The sequence below is a fragment of the Simochromis diagramma genome, unplaced genomic scaffold (genome assembly GCF_900408965.1).
Source record: "Simochromis diagramma unplaced genomic scaffold, fSimDia1.1 OVJJ01000604.1, whole genome shotgun sequence".
Classification (NCBI taxonomy): Eukaryota; Metazoa; Chordata; class Actinopteri; order Cichliformes; family Cichlidae; genus Simochromis; species Simochromis diagramma.
The window spans coordinates 4,032,092-4,051,537 of record NW_024387416.1 but is presented as its reverse complement, the minus strand read 5'-3'; the positions used below and the strand labels follow the sequence as shown (position 1 = coordinate 4,051,537).

Below are 19,446 nucleotides of genomic sequence, written 5' to 3'. Positions count from 1 at the left end.
GCAGCATGTGACCAAAGTCAGCCAGTGAAAGACTGGGAAAGGGACAGAGTCCGGGAGGGTTCTCTTTGCAGTCCTGGGACAGGCGCAGTGGATGAGATGGGAGGAAGTTGACAGAGATGAAACAAAAAGAGGGGACAGAAGAGAGACGGACAGACTGGGCAGAGGGAAGAGGGAGGGGAAGTCGGAGCCCTCTGCTCTGTCTTCGGGGTGGTGTGTGTGGGGTAGGTGTTTTTGTCTGCGGGGATTGAAGGGTGGGGGGACAGGCATGGTAGAACGCCTGGCTGTTCACAGACCTGGAGAGAAAAAGAGGACAGATGGGGGGGAAAAGATTAGACATAGTTTTTAAACTCATACAGTTGGTCATATTTCTATGTGTGTGTCTGGTTTTTTTGTCTTCCACCTACTCTGACTAGACAGAAGTGAAGCAAGGGCTTGCTTTACACACATCCATACCTGTGTGGGTCAAGGCCTCTTTCTAAACAAGTACCACTTCACACTAGTGCCTACATGGTGCTTTGTAGCATTAAAAAAAATCTGTATTGAAAAATGGTTGCCTCCCTTGCTGTGTGCTTTTTTTTTTTTAATTGGCTTACATGTATATTCTGTCCTGTCTACCTCTTTGCCACTGTAGCTTATTGCCTAGCAACATCATCCCAAAAGACTGAACACAGCCAGTCCCCATAGTAACAGTTACCTAGAAACATGTGAGAGTGGATTACTGTTATATCATAGGACCCTTTCTTAACACTGTGGGTCAGGGAATCAAATTGGGTCAGCAGCCCATCAGCCTGGATTCCACAGCAAAGCTCAAATAAAGCACAATGCAGGTGTTGGTAAGCCTGGCATAGTACTAAACACACCAGGGGTCCCATTGTAAGTCTCACACATACAGTATGTATGGCAGTACAGTCGTACTAGAAGCAAGTCGTTCTACTCTGCAGCCTTGTTTTTTTTAAATGTATGGAGAGGATCCATAATTCAGTCACTATTTTAAAGCTAAAAACCCCATCAAGCTCTGATTTTCTTCTCATCAGGTTACACTTGGGCACACACTGTTACAAATACTTGTAAACATGATAAGCATCTCTGGAAAACCCTATCAGAACATATAAACAAATGTCATGCTAATTCTGGTCATTTGTGAATAAAGGCACTCAAACGTATACACTGTGTCTCTGACATCTGTCAGTGTAACATTATTGGCTCAAATGACTCCCCGTTGGGCTGTTAATTGGCTTTTTGGTTGTAGGGGCGGGTCAGCTGTTTTGTTCGGTGTTAAAAATCTCACTTCTGTTTGTGTTGTGGCTTTGAAATGGCATCCCTCTGCCTTTATCTTGCCAGTAAATGCACACATTGTGGCTTAGTGATAAGGTACAGGAGTGAGTCACAGCCGCTGATTGCCATGCCTAATAGTTGTTATAGCAACTGTAGCCTAGATGCAGAAAGAGTGACAGAGATGGTTGATAACAGTCAGAGATGCGATGAGGGGAGATGAGATGGTGAGTCACGGACGGACACAAAAACATCACTGAAGAACGATGGGGATATTTTCATATGAAGCAATCTGTAAACTGACAGTGCAGAAACTAGTGTGATGATTACACGGTGATATACAGTATATGCAACCCAATACTTTGAGTAATGACCGGGCATAACTATGCATCACGATGGCTTTACAGGTTGACGCAAATTGCGGCTCAATATTTTCCATTAGATTCTGGCTTTACTCTTTCTGCCTGAAACTAGAGGAGCGTTTGCAATCTAGCTCGAATAGCAAGACTGCTACATGGTTTGTTTTGGTCTGCTTCCAAACTGTGAGCTCTATATTAGACCAGGATACACTGTCTCGTTTTTGAATCATAACTTTGTATTGAGTAGATGAGTAGATGAGAACTCTAGTGCCTGAAATGAATATACTTTTTTTTTTTTTTTTTAATCTTGGGATCTCAAATGTTCTCGGTAAAAGCTGAGGGGAAGGAATGGAAAAGGTGGTATAGATCACGCAAGAACTACTTTTTTGCTTTATTGAATGGTTCCATTGCTGCTTTAATATCCTGCGTTTCCTGTTGAAGCATGATGCTTGGGCAGCACATTAAACCAATGAGATATTAGTTATCAAGAGCAATGCAGTTTGGGCACGAGCCCGGTTTTCTGCCCATCCCATCAAGCCGTTCAGTTGTACGTCAATAGACTGCAGAGTTAGAAAACATTGCTTTTTGCTACTTGAGTGCCTCTTGGTTGTTCTGGGAAGCTGCAATGACTACCAGGAACTCTGTACCGTTTTCAACCCAGCCTAAAAATAAAACTCCAAGATGCTCTCCAGCTTAGCAATGATATCAGGGATTGTTATTTCCTTATGTCTAGTGTCATCATTTTCAAAAAAAAGAAACGGAAGGATGAAAATGCTTGCAGCAGGAGAGAGTGGGATGGTGGGAGTGTGGGGAGGAGGACAAAGGCACGGAAGCCTGCAGTGACAGCCAGTCCCTGGGGCAGGTTGATGCTGGAAGTCGACTGCTCCTGCACTCCTGTGGAGCCATGCATACTAAAATGTGACAATACTCTGGCAAAGTGTAATACTGCATAAAAATGTGTCTTCTCCGCCATGTTCCCTGAAAAGCCCTAATGTCAGGTGGTGTCTTCATACGATCGGCGCTAAACCAGCTTTACCCCACGCTTTGCTAACACTTGGTTTGCCTGCGGCGTGCTGAATGTCAGTAATGCTCGTGCAGTCCTCTGTTGTGCGTCCTGCATCTGTCTCCACACCGTCATTTGACCTTTGTCTGTCTCATTCATTTTTTCCCTCCTCTACTCTCGTTGCTTAGCTCTTCTCAGTCATCTAATAACTCTCCTGGCCTTACTCTCACTCTGTTTTTAATTTCCACCTTCTGTCTCCACTTCTCCTTGTGAAAGCCTTCTCCTCGTGTCCTCCCTGCCCACACCGTCCACTCCCACACCTCTCTCTTACTGTACCGCTCCTCTTCTTTCTCTATTTCCAGGGATCGGGCTTTGTTTCCTCATCTTCTATCCTCTCCCTGCAGTTGTCTTCCTTGTTATCTTCACCTATCCTGTTTCTGCATCCTTGCTCACCTTCCATCTTTTTGCCTCTGGCTGTTCTGTAAATTACCACATTTTCTTTCTTTATGTCTCATTCCCTCTTTTTCTTTCTCTCCGTCTTGTCTGCCCTTGAGGCAACCCAAGTACGACAATGTTATCAGTCACAGCACTACCTCACCACCTTCTCCGGCAGCACTTCCTCTGTCATTTTGTCTCGTCTCCCTATCGCTTGCTGATTCTGCTGCCCTCCATGTCTCCTTGCCAGTGCTGCTCTAACTTTCAGTCACAAACTATCCACACATGCAAACACACACCCTCTGATCCTGCAAACCACACATGATTATATGCTGCACCCTGCCTGTCTCAGAGGCTCCCTCCCTCCCCCCTCGCTATTTCTCTCCTCCCTCCCTTCATTTATCTAACTTTCTCACTCATCTCTTCTCTCCGTCTGCTTTCTCTTGATTTTTTTTCTTCCCCTCCCAAACTGTCATTTCTCTTTCTTCTTACTCACTCAGCGTCTCACTCTCTCCTTCATTTGGTGCTCTTCCTCTGTTATGGAGGAGATCTCATTTACAACCAGAGCAGTGCAGTATTGAAGCTTTCTGGCACACAAGTTGGATGTAACTGATCTGCTCAGCTGCTGATCGATCAGAGCCAAAGAGATAGATAGCACCCTGTCCCATTCATTTACTCTCACTCTTTTTCTTTCACTCTTTTCTTCTTCCATGCTCTCATTTCATATTTTTTCCCTCTTTAACAGTGATAAAGATGCAAGTAGTAAACATGTTAATCCAATAAGTAAATACTTTAAGTTTTTTAAATTGTGAGGAGTTTTCTTTAAATTTCATATTTATGCAAAAAATAAGAGTGATACAGCAGTATGCCTGATGCACTATGGCATTTAATAGCTGCTTCCAGCCTAGGATGAGTGTTTCTTCTGACTCATGTGTTCCCTTTAGTGACAGTCGGTGTAGGACATACAGTTGACTGTATTTGAGAAAGTCTCCTTTGGACCTTAGCCAGTACACCTCTGGTGCAAAAATTTGTAATTCCAAAATCTGCACACAAAAAGGTACCCAGATTACATCTTCAGATGTGAAACTCAACAAATCCTCTTGTTTGAAATGATACAACTCAGATGTTTGCCACAGCTTATAAATCCCTCAAATCAACTTCCTACATTTCTAATCTTACTTGGTTCTATCGGGTAACTGTCACTTGCGTATAATGTAACCTACAGCATTGCCTTAACCATAACTTTTTCAGTTTTTAACCACTAGTTGAAAATAGCTTTTGCCTGATATTTATCTCTGTTCATCTGTTATACAAATATATAGCTTTTTTTGATTCCACTTCTTCCCCCCTCTTATCTTTCCTTGTCTCTTTGGTCTGTGTGTGTGACACTCTTGTAACACTGGATTTTCCCCTCTGGGAATCAATAAATTCTTATCTAACGCTTTGTACCGATGCCTCAGAAAGCTATAGTACGGCATGTGTGCGCGTGCAGTAACTGAAATAAGCTAGGTAAGTATCTGCACTCGCTATATACGGTTGTAGACATGAACTCCCACCATGCTTGTCTAGTGCGTGTTCCTGTTTGTGAATTAATGTGACACTTGTCTGCACTTAGGAAGTCTTCTTGTGCTCTTAAGAGTTTGCTGCTGAATTTGCAATAAGCCGGGGACACACTTATGTGTGTCAACACAAACACACCCACACTTTTTTGCACTCTCGCTCAGGCACATGTGCACAGAGAACAAGACATCGCAGTATATAGCAATAAGGACAAAAGCCCACTGGGACAAAGCCTACTTGACACTTTTTGGGACAAAAAAAAAGTCAAGGAGGTCAGTCGATAAAAGATTAATGATTAAGAAATAAATCACAGAGAAGAGCACAAAAATGCACCGGAAACTAGACAAAGAGGAGTATGAACAACAGACTATTAATATGAAGGTACATGAGTATTTGCTAGCTCATCCAAGCTCTTAGGCTTGTGTACCATATCTGTTGTTTGCAGGTGTTTTTGTTTTTTACTCTATTTTGGGAAATCTCTTCTTGCACGACCCTGCGTGAACCCATAGCTGTCCAGAGAGCAGGAAACAGACTGTTGACGAGAGCAAAAAAGGCTGCATAAAGTGAGAGTGAGAACATGAGCTAAAAGCATCTATGGAAGGATCTACTCTGTACCCTCTGCTCTGGAGCACAACTCGGTGCCAAGAGACTGAACCTGACCTCACCCCAACTCCAGCAAGCTTCAGTTTTAACGCCCACCACAAGCCCTGGAGGGTGCCGCTTCTCTTAGTGAGGACAAACGCTGCTGAATGCGTTGCCACTAATGGCTTTAAAATGATGAATTTTCATTAAGTGTTTTTTCTGTGATATTGTTGAACCCGAACCCATGCAATTAAAATAAGCTTAAGGCATGACTTGTGGTAAAAGCTCTAATGCGTCTGTTTGAAGTTTGTTTTTCACATGTCGGACCTAATGCACTTGGTCCATTGTTGTCCTTGGTTTCTGTGGATCATTATTAATGTCGGGGCCTTTTAAATGCCAGCCACTATTAATAATGTTAATAAAAATCCATGTGTGTCTGTGTGTTTGCACATGTAGGTTTGTGATTATATTTCCAAATCTGCAGATTGGCGTGTGTGCGCGAATCCACTTTGGCACTCGCAAATGCCATTAGCCCATAATCGACTTAGGGAATGTTGCAATGTTTATAAACAAGGGGATTTGTATTTGCTCTCAGAAGCCACTTATCACAAGCACGGTAATCCACAGATCTTATTGGGCTGTGAATAGGTGTCCCACCAGGCTTCAGTCAGAAATCACTGACAGCCAGACATCGCGTTGCCACTAAGCGGTTAATGCTGGACTGCAAGGCGTTTAGTTTGGAGGTAGAAATGAATGGAAAGTTTTAAAGCAGCATCATTTGACTGTCTATTCATATGGCTGGCATGCACTTGAGCTCTGCTGCATTGTTTGATGTTACAGTACGCAAAAGCTCCGCTAGCATAAATGCAGAGATCAAATATGGAGGCAGCCTTTCATTCGCTCACATTCAAATTCTTTTTCGGTTACACTAAGGCTTTCTAGCATGCACTCTTACTCATAATCCAGGCCCTTCATATTAGGTGAGCACTTGCATACAGAAACAACTGCGAGCATACCAAAACAGTCTTCCCACACAATCATAATTATAGGGAGGCCGACACATAGACACACACTCTCTCTAGGCAAGGAACAAAAGAACACCCACGTAGCCTCTTCTTGCAGCAGTCGTGTGTACTGTAAGCCCACTCATCCTTTTGATACTATCGCTCCTCTGTCGTACTTGGTCCTCTTTAGTATGTATAGAAAGCACAGGGACGGGGTAACGGTATTGGATATGGAAAAAAACAACAAATGCAGAGGTAAGGAGAGACTAAAGCGTGAAATACAGTGAAAGTGGGAAGCAAAAAAAAAAAGATGGAGTACATAAGATGGAGGAGGGAAGGGTGCAAGATGGGATAAAATGAAGCCAGTTGTGTGACGAGCGGAGGAAAAGTGGGATGGAAGAGGAGAGTTTGAGGAAAATGGAGAGAAAGGGGGATGAAGTCATTGTGTGTGAATGCGTGTCGTTAAGCGGATGGGCAGAGAAATATGTAAAGGCGATAAACGGGTGAAGGCCGCCATCCATCACTGTCAGAGAGAGGGATGAGGGAGGGAAGACGGGATTTGATCAGAGGAAGGGAGAGCTGCTAAAAACGACTCTGTATGTCATCGCCGTCACGATAGTGGTGGGAGAAGTGGGAGTGACGAGGTTAGTGGTCAAGAAAATTACAGATAAGTTGGGATGGGACATTTAAAGCACCACATCTTGAGGTCAGAAAATTAAAAGTAAAGGCCAAGTATGTGAAAGTGGTCTTTTTGTTTCCTCTCTAAATGCTGTTTTGTTGTTGTAGAAGTAGAATTTAGTAACCCAACTAAGCAAACTACAGGGCTGCTGTCCCAAAAGAAAATGAGATGATTACAAACGCTCCAACTTCAGATTTGTTTCAGGTCTTTGGCTGACTGAGAAGTGTGAAGATCATTATCTTTCAAACAGGAGTTACAGTGTAATCCTAATCTTTGTGTCAAGCATGGGCCTCTCAAGAAAGAACAAAAACATGCTCGTTTGTGTGGAGTCCTTTTTCGGTCTTTTCATCTTTTTGCCATACAGATGGGGGTACTGATGGGGAGGAAAGAAAGCTCACAGAACCCCTGAGGTAAATAGTAGGAGTGAAAGAAGTGAAGTGTGTTCTCTTTAAAATAAAAAGACTGCAGTCTCTTCACAGTGGCACTCCAAAATAATACACTTCTTATGAAATACTCGACTCAACTAATTCCTCCCAAGCCTCTGTTGTATTTGAAAGAGGAAGAAATGAATGTGTGTGTACGTACTCGTACATTCATCTGTATGCAATACCCACTCTCACTAATTCCTGTTGGAATCCTTCCTGTTTGGAAGATTTCAATAATTGTTTCTATTCCTGGAACGTCTCATAGCCAGATATTTAACGTGTTTTCATTTGGGTTTTTGGTTCAATTATTTGTTTTTTCATTCCTGTGAAATTTCCCACCTATGTATCAGTTTGTGTACTAAGTGGCTCATATATTATCCTTGTTTTTGTCTCACTGAGGCACATTTCACAGTTCTTGCATGAAGATCATAAAAACTCTGGTGGTTTTGGCGATTTTCTTAAGCAGTCTGAAGAGCTTTTACTCTTATTTGTACAAAATTTGAAGACACGGGTGTTTGATCTGAGAGATTCTAGCGTTGTAGGGTGCTTTTGGCTACTGTACCTTATGAAAAGCCAGGAGCTCTTGAAACTATCTAATCTTTAAACATGGCAACACTTAAGAGAAAGCAACCCACTCTGCTTGTTCTCCGCTCACTGTGTTTGGAGTAGGAAAAAAATGGCAATATTGATGGAGTCTTTGAAGTTTGGCTTTATAAAAGCTGCCACTTCGCATCAGCTTTGCATAGATAAGCAACCCAGTCTTTAATGAACTTGGAGTGGCTTGTTAAAAACTGCTTAAAAAGTCATAAAAGTTGAACCACCTCGGTTACCTGTGATTCTTTTTGAAGTGTGGCTGTCACAGTGGCCAGACCTCCCTTCGTGCAATATTTGGAAGCGCTCGGCTGCAGGATGTGCCAGACATCCCAAAAACCAGGTGTTAACCCTGCTGTTCTGATTTAGCGCTGGCTGTGAATTGGTGAACCACGGAGAGGCTGAGCAGGAAAACCTGACGTGGTGAACCACAGCAACGAGTAGGCCTCTACTTGGTGTCACGGCTCACATATGTGCACCTCCATCTGGCTATTTTGTTCCTCTTCCATCAATCAAATGAACATATAGCTTTGGAGGCTTTCTTTCCAGTTCTCTAACAGTGTCATTACCATTAAGGTTGTTATAACTGTGGCAGCCAATAACCCATTATTTGCTGAGGGTTTGTAATTTAGTTTCCTCCCCTTGGAAAGCCCACACAACTGCACAGCTTGGGGATTATATTTTCTGGGAGGTAAATTGAATTGGCAAACAACAGAGGTGACAGTGATTTTCTTTGGCACTTCATTGGCACAGAGGGACGGGGAGTGGTGCCGTTATGATTTGTTATGTAACTCTCGTATACACCGCCTGAACTTTCTTACTACTGGTATTTGTGGCCATTATAGAAGTGTACCAGCACAGCTTGTGTTGTGTGTGCATTTCTTTTCGCCGGGAAGCTTTTCTTAATCGTTGTAATGCTTCATTGTCACTCAGAATGCAAAGCAGGACTTCAACATTATGTTTTGAACATCCTTTTGTAAATGCTAGCAGTCTCTTTCTATACATCTTACAGATGGATTCAGCAGCTGGATCACGGGGACAGCTGAGCAAATAAGGGACATAAAGCACTGAAAATAACTTGGTTACATTGCTGTGCCAGAGTGTCTTTTCTACTTGGAGAGTAATAATTTTTCATTGTGGAGGATAGCTGTCATACTGCTGATAGGGGGAAGCAGCTCAATGCTTTTCTCTTTTGATGACTTCTTACTCCAGATGGCAATAGCATAGTAGGATCTAATTAAATTCCACAATGACAATAAGTAAGCCAATAAAATCATGTAATTAATAGCTGACGCTCTCTGTGTTTCCACATGCTCATTGATGCTATTCCATATTGCGCTGATTGTGAAGGAAATTGTGTTTGCATCAGTTGGCATCCACGAGCCATTCTTTAAGACTTCTCGGTGATTGAATCACACGGACTGTGGGGCAGGGTTCTTGTAGCAGAGTGGGTTGGCCACTAATTGCACAGTTGGTTGTTTGAGACATGGCCACATACGCTTTGACAAATGTGACCTTGGGCAAGGCACTGAACTTCAAGATGCATGGAGGTGGGTGAAAGAGAAACGCACTGCAAAGCACTTTGTGCGAGCGTGCCGAGGTTACAACGAGTGCAGGCTGCTGATGTCACATGACATCAGTGGGGTCGTTAGGGGAAAGGATGGATTAAATGGCTACATGATGTCAAGAGCCTCGAGCTCAACACATGTGAAACTTGAAAATTAAAGCAGGAGGTTGTGAAATCTTTGCTTTGTTCTGCGGCGACCAAGTCGTGTCACTTTTAAAGTTCAGAAAGGTGTTTTTAAGGTCTGAAAAACAACATACTGTTCACGTATGTTCACGTGTTGTTACCGGCCATCATGCATGTTCCTCATTCAACACCTTATTGTAGATGAAAGCAAGTTAAAGATTCTTCACATTTATTGTGCTCATCTGGCTATCTGCTTCGAAAAAAATGAACATTGCTCACATATTCTAATTGTGATGTGCTGTTAAATATTAGTGACTTCACCTGTGGTGTGACAGCTATTACCCTTAAGTCTGGTATCAGTAGACATTCTCTTTCTTTATTTGTAAGATTTTAGTGACGGTTGATTGTGTGTATTTGAGTTTGCAGACAGAGGGGTCACCCAGGAGAAACTCTTGCTTCAGTTTCTAATCCTAGTTTATTTTTCTTCACAGTCACATTCTTGAACTTCTAAACTTGCACCCACTTAAATATGGTTATGCTTACATCCACAAATTTGCCTGCAGACACACAGTAATGTAAGTGGTGTAAAATAGCTGACCTGCCACTCACCTGTGAACATAATGTGCTTGCATTTTCCTGTCCTGTTTTTATTTTTTTCATTCCTTCTGATGCTCTTTCTTCATCTTCGTCTCTCTAACTTTCAAGCTCAGCTTCATTGTCCCTTAATGACCTGTTTTGGCGCCTATTTCTCTATAAGCAGATGACTGCTCGTTATCTGATTGCCTTTCCATCCGAACTCCAACCTAATGTCAGCCTTTCAGCACCGTATTATCAATGGATGCTTTTGTGCGTGTGCACCTGTGCGTGTTTACGTCGATAAGGCTAATCAACCACAAATTCAGTACAAATACAAGTCTACAAATGATGTGCCAACACACCACTGCTGATCTGTCAACATCCCCACCAGTCAGACACCCTGCAGCGCCAATTATATGGACCCTGATTGGCTGACGCCACGGGATGCAGCTTGGCGGAAAAGCGTGCGCGTGTGTGTATGCATGTGCATGTGGCAGTTTGGTGATTCAGCAGGCTTTTCAGCTCAGTGAGGGGAAATCCTGAGTAAGAGAACAGTTACCCAATCAGCGTTCTGCATCCAGCACAGTAGGTCAGTGACATGCCAGCCAGGCCTCTGCATCACAGTGATGGATGTATTGATTAATGCTGCACAGACGCGCACACACACTTCCACACAGGCGCACACTTCTATAAAAAATAAACTGTCTTCACTAATGTGTTTGTTCCTTTTTCTACCCTTTTTCTATTTTATCTCATTCGATTTTCTATATTGCTCTAGTGGTCACCCATCTTTCTCACGGCCCTCTCTGAACCAAGGGAACTTAAATGAGGAAAGACAAAAGGCCAGTGATAAGAGATGGGTAGCACAAGTAGAATCAGGAGGAGGCATAAATGTAGCATGTAGCATATAAGCGATTCCTTGCTCGAGTCTTGTTAGCATCAGGCGCGTTTGATCTGAAGCCACTTTTAGCTGTTATGAATCACAACTTGCAATGTAACTCACCACAAAGACCTTTTTTTCCCCCCAGTGTGTGATACTAATGCAGACAAAACAAGCCTGCACTGCAATGAGCCTGCAGGGGAAACTGGTTTCCCTTGAGTTTGTTGATTACTGCGTCTCATATTCTAATGCTTAGCAGTGCTGATACATGCAGAAATGCTGCGTGCTTTGCTGTGAGACTTAAGTGTTTCCAACTAAGTACAAGCCGGTTTCTTCTGACAGTCATCACCCACGCTGCATTCTGCACCATGATTCACTTGAACATCTACAACCCACTGCATCTGTTGGTGATATTTGTAATGCAGACAAACACATGTGAACTGAAGACGTAGTGCTGGTTTGGCAGGAAGCTGTTCCCAGCGTGTTTGGCAGAATTGTGGGACATACTTCCAAACTGATGGTCTTGATGTTTGCCTTTGTCGGGCTTGGATTTAAACTCGATGTGAAGAATGTACATCTCAGCAGTCTAAAAGAGGCTGATGGTGCTTTAAAAGCCCAGACTTTCTTTTTCAGTTCTTGGTTTTAAACTCATGAAAAGCCTAAAATCAATCATCGAAGAGTAAATGCACCCAGAATATCAGTCGGTGGACCTGACGGATTGAAGGGCACCTTTGATTTGTCTTGGTATGGTATAGTGCTGGGACAATCAACAGTCATTTATCCAGCAAGAATGCCAAACCGCTTAGGCTTTGGAAGTATGACCCCATATTTCCTACTCTTTTTCTGCCTTTTTACAGACTGAACATGCGATAAAAGGTTTAAATGGGGTCATAACATCTTGCATTTTAGGCTCGTTGGAGAAAAGTTTTGATGGGATTGAACACATCAAAGTTTTGTGCTGTTCCTGTAAATCCATCTGCTCTCTTCCTCCATCTCTAGAGGGGGTTTTCACAAAGCAGGATTAGCAAGTTAGCCCGATAAGTTTAAAAGTACTCTGTGAAATTTTGTTAGCAATTCTCAGTCTGCATAGCTGAATCACATTACATAAACCTCATTTTCTCATTTAGTTTCATAGATTTGGATCAGTATTAGCTAGAGTGGACTAATCTTTCACAGATACGCGGGTTAATTCCTAATCTTAATTTGCGAAATTCTGCTGGGACTCATTGGATCTGAGTTCTAGGTGTTTATAAAACGCTGCAGAAACCATTAATTTTATTATTGTTTTCTAATTCTTGTTTCTGCTTTGTGTGTGTCCTTTATGTGATTTTTGAGCTGACCCTTCTCTTTGTTGCTCACTGTTTTGGTCAGGCCTGATGGAGCTTGTTGGAGCACACTGACCTGACCATCTTATATTTGCAGTGTGTTTTGCCACTACAAAGGACATCAAGTTCAGCGTCGCTGCTTTTTGATAATGGAGGTGTGCTCATCATGTTCTCTAATCTCTAGAAGGATATAAGAGATCGTTCTGTGGCAGAATAAAACACAGAACTGGATGAGGAGAGCACAGATAACAGTGTTCGTCTCTAGCTGTAGTTTCTACTTCTCTTTAAATACGATTGCTGCGTGAAGTCTTAATTTCCACCACATCTCCGACCCCACACTTAACCCCTCCCCCAAGTTTCCTCACGTTCACACTCGACTTTCCCCCATTTCTCCCATCTCCTGGATATCTCCAGGAAACCCACCCCTCCATCTGTCTCCAGTGGTTGCCGTGGTTACGGTTTGTTCTGCTCATCAGGCGCCTGCTGTGCCTAAACAGACTGTCAACAGTTTAATTACTCATAATTTCATCCCCGTGTCTTTCCTTACTTTCTGTACAGCACGTTTGCTCGCTCCTTCCACCTCTTTACGGGTAACCTCTTGGTAACTTTCTTTTGCTCCTTCAATCATTCTCTACTTTTATCTTCACACTTCCTTCCATCATTTGACATCTTTAGACTTTCATCCTTTTTTTTTTGTCATCCTTTCGTTGCTCTTACATCCTACAAATCTACGTTCGACTACCAACTGTCTAATTACTCAATCTGTTATCATTCAGTCCCATCGGATTGATTCCATTCGTTCACACACCCCCTCCTCCTTGTGTCTGTTTTATTAGTGCAGTTTTTCTTCTCAGACATTGTTATTCCTCTATTCCCTTATCCCCACGCTCTCTTATCATCCACCTCTCAAGTGTCATCGCTCGCCTTTTCATTCTTCATTACTCAGTCTCTCTACATCCTCAGAGTGTTCCTCCCTATCTTAAACAGTGTTGTAATTACGCCTCTTCATCACACTATCGTTCTGTACCTCTCTGTCCATCATCTGCCGCTCTGATCCCTGATCCCGACAGCGGCCTGATGCCTCATCCTTTGATCCTCCCGCTATTCCTTAACAGCTCAGCTTTTCACGTCTCTCCCTTCACCGTTTGTCATCCCCTCTTTCGTCCATTTATCCATCAAGTGCCATCCTCCTGACAGTAACCGCGTTTCCCTTGTTTCAGGGTTTCAAACTTTCCACTTCTCACCTTGATGGAAAGTTGGTTAAATCAAGCAGGTGTGGGACATCCTACATCCATCATAGGTTATGATCTTTGATGTTTAATCGTGCCTGTTTTTTGTTTCATGTAATTATCATTAATGTTCATGACTTTTCCACTTATTTGGGTCCCTCATCCTCCTTTTGGCTCTTTGTTCATTAATCAGCTGTTCAGTGAGGCCTCGCCCCGCAACCAGCTACTGTCCCAGTCACCATAACCAAGTTTGACTTTTTGCTATATTGAAGTGGTGTGCATAAGTATTTAATAATGGGCTCTAATCTACGTTTAGCTGGCTTTTCTGGGGTATTTTTACCATTTCTAAAGATTAAAAAATGCATGAGAGCAAGTTTAATGTAATTATTAGCATATCAGACTTGTAGTATGCTAGTATAATTATAATTACCCAGCCTAGTCTTAATTCACAGGCCAGATGCAGTTCATACTGCAAAAATGTCTGGATTTGCATGTTGTTTGAGCTAGATCACACTAACTAGCACACAACCAACACTGCCCGGTAACCCATCAGTTAATAAATATATATAATATAATATATACACACATTTGGTTTGTTTATCTTGGCAAGTCTTGTATTTTGAACAGCAAGTGCCCCATCTGTTCACCTGCCTTACTGTTGCCTGGGAATGACGGGCAGGCACCCTCGGCAACAAGACGCCACGTGGAGCATTAACAACATAATTGAGAAATTGTTCTTTTATTCTGCTTTTATTTCACTGTTTGAGTCAAATGACACTTACCTGCTCTGTATTCTTATGAAACTCAGTAGCAGGAGAGCAGAGCCAATTATAGATTGATGATTTGCTTAATAGAAACCAAACAGCCTCTTTGTTGCACTTCAAAAGGAGTTAGTTGTCATTTCTTCTGCATTAGCTGTGCCCCCGTTCAAAGCGGGAGTCAAAACTGTAAACTATCAACGGAGCAAATAATGAGCCCTGTCTTGGTTATTCAGAAAGCTTATTGTTCACATGTGCCGTATTGTTTTAAGCTGAATCTCGTTTGTTTCCGGGATAATTAATGTTCCTCTAAGGTAGATTTTTCACTTTTCCTATAAGCCGGGCTCGATAATTGGCTCGTCTTTTTACATGGAAAAGCCCTATGGTACGTTGTATTCCCCTCCTAGTTATATCTCCAAGTAGTTCATTACTGGTGTTAGTGATCTTTAACAGAGTTTTTGGGGCCATGCAAGGCTAATTGTAGCCAATGGTAACAGTAGAAAGCAACATAATGATGACCATCTGTCACTGTTAATTATTTCTTCTCATCTGTTTTTCTATTTTTAATTCCTACCCAGTCAATCCTCATTCATGTATTCTAGCCTGGATGTGTCTCTTTCTAACTTTATTATCTAGTCACCCATCTCAGGTCTTTTTTTTTCCCCCACTGCCTTCATTTTAATGTAGTTTCTTGCTTCTGAAATCTCGATTATACAACACTGTGCTCACCTTGATCCTTCCATTTCTTTGCTTTTTCACTGTTACCATAAGACCTTCATCACGTCGCTGTGTATCCTTTCCTACTTCTTCCACTCATTGTTTTTTCCTTGTCACATGACAGTCTGTCACTGATTATAACTCACCCTCTGCCATCCTTCCATCTGACCTCTCTTAGCCTTCAATACCCACCACCACTATCACGTGCCACCCCTCCCTTTCCTTTTTCCATCTCCGCACATCACTATTTACCCTCTCTCCCTTCTCCGTTTCTTTCTCATCGCCCTCTTATCCTTGTCTGTCCAGTCTGTCTGATCTCCCGTGTCAGTGTGCCAAATCTGCGCGTTTGTGTGCGCACGCAGGCAAAGCTTACGTAAAAAGCCCCAAACGAAGGGAGGTTAGTACGGATCTGTGCTGCTTAGGCCGCTGCTGCTGACACCACAGACACACAGTCAACCCCACAGACACACACAGCACGCCAGGTGAGATTACATAAAGGCAAGGTGATGAAAGCCAAGCTGAGACACACCTAGTAGGTAATGTGATGCAAGACGGCTGGCTGACACTCAGACACACACAGATTGTGAAAAAGGATGTGAAAAGAATACAAGGATGTTAAGAAAAGGTTAAAATTGGTGCAAAGTGGTAGATTTGACACTACGTCTAACTTCTGAATGCACTTTTGTTCATTTTGTAGTCGTGTGTGTGTGTGTGTGTGTGTGTGTGTGTGTGTGTGGGAGAGAGAGGGAGAGGGGCACAGAGCTCTGAGTTCCCAGTTCAGTGAGTGCTGGTGTGCACTGCATTGATTTACTCAATGATTCAGCACAAGAGAGCTAGCCATGCAGATATAGATTTGCCTTTTCTGGTGTTGGGGTGTGTGTGTGTGTGTGTGTGTGTGTGTGTGTGTGTTTGGAATTGCATGGACATTACCTTTTCCGTCTGTGCGGCTCTATAATCCGAATCAGCTCCACATGTTATCCTGGTTTGAGGGTGTGTGTGTTTGTGTGTGTATGTTGCACAGATCTTGCCCCAGGTGTTTCTACTTATTCTGAGCCAGCACAGGGGGGTGGGAGGTTATTGTGTGCTTGCACTGAAACCTGTCCTACTCCGCTCCACACTCACACATCCCCACACACATCAAAAGGAGACGGATATAGGTCAGTGTCAGACAACCAGAGAGTTGGAGAAATTCCAATCCCACGATATCCTCTTAGGCTTCTATAGATGAAGAAAACCTGGGAAATCCTGAATTACTCGCTCAATCCTGGCGCGGTATTCCGAAAAAGAGACTCGGGTTTGAAAAAAAATCCAGGAATCCACTTTGCTTAAAATCCTATTTATGGCATCTTGATACGATTTCCTCATGGCTGGGTTCAACTTTTCTGTCTCAAGCAGTTCAGTCAAGTAAGAATCCAAGCAGTAGTCTTCACCTCCCCTTCTCACCACCTCTCTCCTCCATCACCCTCCCTTTGCTCCTTTTTTTGCCTCCACTCTCAGCTCCCCTTTTCTTTTATTCATTCATCTGGTCCTTTCTTCGTTCTTGTACACGCTCGGTTTTGATTCTTTTCACGCCTTCCTCTCGTCCCTCACTTCCAGGAGCGGTCTCCGGTGTGTCTCGGGGCTCTTCTACACTCGCTGCTGCATTTGTTCTCCCACGCTGAATTAGCCGTTTGTTGATGACCTTGGAGGCAAGTGCAGAAAAGGTGGTTCGGGAGTAACCTGGGAGATGGCTGGAAAACCTAAAACGAGAGAGACGTAGTGTAAATGCAGTGTGTACTGTGCATGTGCTCCATTTTGAAAACTCCTTTTGTGTGCATCATAAATTATAAATCAGCCTTTCGCTGCTCCACCCTGCTGACCTCCCTTTTCCCTCTGATGCCTCCACACCTCCCTGTTTCCACAACTTCTGTCACTCACGCCTCTCTTACGGCCCCCTCCTCAACTTGCCACCCCTCATTTCTTTCTCCCTCGGTTTCCCACACTCCCTCTCTATCTCTCACCTGTCAGTCAGAGGGAATCAATAGCTCCGAGACCCTCTTAGCACTTCTCCGTAGGCTGCAATGGATGATTTTTGCGCTCACAAATGCACTCGGCACGCACACAGTCGTGCAACACATTTACACATGCTGGCGCACGCATCCAAGTAGCCATGCAGCGATACTCTCTGCAAGCACGCACAGCCTCTGCATCTCTCCGTTCACTTGCTCTGTCTTTGAATCTCACGCACAGACACACACTGAGCCTAATAAAACAACTGGTCTATTGATCAGTGGCACGAATGTCAGACGGTTCAAAAGTCCACCCGCCTCCACTCTCTGGCCTTGTCAATCAAACCGGCACCTTTTAAGAAAGCAATCTCATTATCGTGCTTTAAATCTTTGCACTCTGTCAGTGTCTCTCGGCGAGTGTGTTCCTTTCAGTGTGCATCTATATGTTAGTGCCGCAGCTACATGTATGTTACAAGCCCACTGGATTTTTTTTTTTTTTTTTACATTTAATTTTTATTATCTGCAATTCATTTCTTTTCGTTCCAGTTTCTCCCTCTTCTCCTCCTGTGTGCACTTTGCTACTTCAAAAGCACAGTAGAGCTATTTTTCTGTTTTTCGAGTCGTCTCATTGTTCTTTCATCTTCATCTAGCATCTTTCACCCCTCTTTTGCCCTCTGTGAGATAAAAAGATGTATTTACTAACCTCGTTTTCCGGATCATTCCACCACCATGACTCCTGAAGCCGTCACATTTCTCCGTCTCCGCGGCTTTCGCTCTCTCAGCTCCGTGGAAAAACACCCATCTCTCTCTCTCTCTCTCTCTCTCTCTCGTCGGTATCTCTCTCTTCGTCTGCCTCTCTCTCTCTCCCCCGTTGGTCGTCCCCTCACTCGGTCGACAGCTGCAGCGCTCTGTCTGCCTCCTCTGTCGCTCTTCCGTCAGGGCTGTAGGCTGATTGAATTTTAAGTCATGTTAATCCCACAGAACAGGTACTGAATGAAGGAGGGGACAAAGAAGGGAGAGAGAAAATAACAGAATGCAGAGAGTAAGCTGGCTTGTATTTTTAGAAATCTCCTCTCTCCTCAGGAAGGGATCTTTCTTTTACTTGTCCTGCTTCCACAGAGTCACTTGACTCTTGATTTTGTTTTTTCCCATTTGTCTGCATCTCATCTTCTTTTCTTTTGTCCTTATCTGGGGAAGAAGTGTGCGATTCTCATCGAGCAGCAAAGGAAAGCGCTGTGATCGGTCTCCGGCAGCGTCAAGCATCAGACTGAGAGAGTGTGTGCACAAGAGAGAGGCATGTAGATGAGGAGCAGGACAAATACAGGGCTGAGGTGTAGAGGGGTGGGGGGAGAGGAAGGAGGAAAAGAGACGGAAGATGTGCTATAGGAGGAGGAAGAGCCAAGATGAGGAGTTGGGGATGGAGAATGTGGGAGACTAACAATGAGGAAGAAGAGTGATGACAACGACCTACACCGGCTCAATGTAGTTAATTTAAAATAAGTAAAAAGATGCACTTTCAGAAAAATGTGTGCTCAGATGTAGATGTGGCACAGTGTTGTTTTTAGTCCATTGGTGGGATTTGTTATTCTATATATAGGAAATGCACAGAATAAGGATTTGGCACACATTGCCCCCTCCCACCAGTTAGGTGTCTGTACTGGACCCCGTCTTTGTTATAAAGCCAAAGGTCAAAGAGCACTAATGAGGCGGTTTAGTACTAATATGATTAAAATTGAGATACTTTAATATTAGTCTTCTGTTTCATTACATTTCACAGAGTTAGAGTTTACTGGCCCCATTTTTCCTTTATAGCTGCCCAATTCTTCACAGCTTAGATTTTTTAAAAAGTGCTGGAAACGTCCCTCAGAGATTTCACGTCTATATTGACATGATGACATCACACAGTAGCTGCAGATTTGTCAGCTGCACATCCATGTTGGGAATCTCCAGCTCCAGTTTGTGACAGTGTCTTTTCCTACTGGGAGCGGCGTCAGAAGATGGGTGCACTGATCATAAGGGATGGACATGATCAGGAAAGATACTCAGGTGGGCTGTAGTGTTTAAACAATGCTCAGTTACAGCAGCAGCCTGAACCGCTGGTACAAAGCAGGATGGATCCATGCTTTTCTTTCTGTTTATGTCAAAGTGTGACCCGACCATCCAAATGTCACAGCTGATTGAGGCTCATGAACATTTTTACACTCTTTTGTTGTCCAGTTTTGCTGAGTCCATGTAAATAATAGCCTCAATTTCCTGTTCTCACCTTAAGAGTGTCGCCCATCGTCGTTTTTTTGCTGCTGCTTTAGCCGATCTGCTTCAACCTTCCACATGTTGTGTTCAGAGACGCTCTTCTGCATTTGTTATGCTTGTTTA

The 19,446-nt window shown here is 43.3% G+C and overlaps 1 protein-coding gene and 1 long non-coding RNA gene across 6 annotated transcripts in view; one reads left to right on the top strand and one right to left on the bottom strand.

Annotated features, from left to right (window-relative positions):
* The window catches only part of pcxb (pyruvate carboxylase b), a 294,355-nt gene that overhangs the window by 200,502 nt on the left and 74,407 nt on the right, over nt 1-19,446 (top strand). The window lies entirely within an intron of this gene.
* Nucleotides 23-17,904, bottom strand: LOC120721841. The gene is made up of 3 exons (XR_005693270.1): nt 17,777-17,904; nt 16,016-16,824; nt 23-293 (listed from the first exon to the last, which is right to left on the bottom strand). It is a non-coding gene; the product is annotated as an uncharacterized LOC120721841 (long non-coding RNA).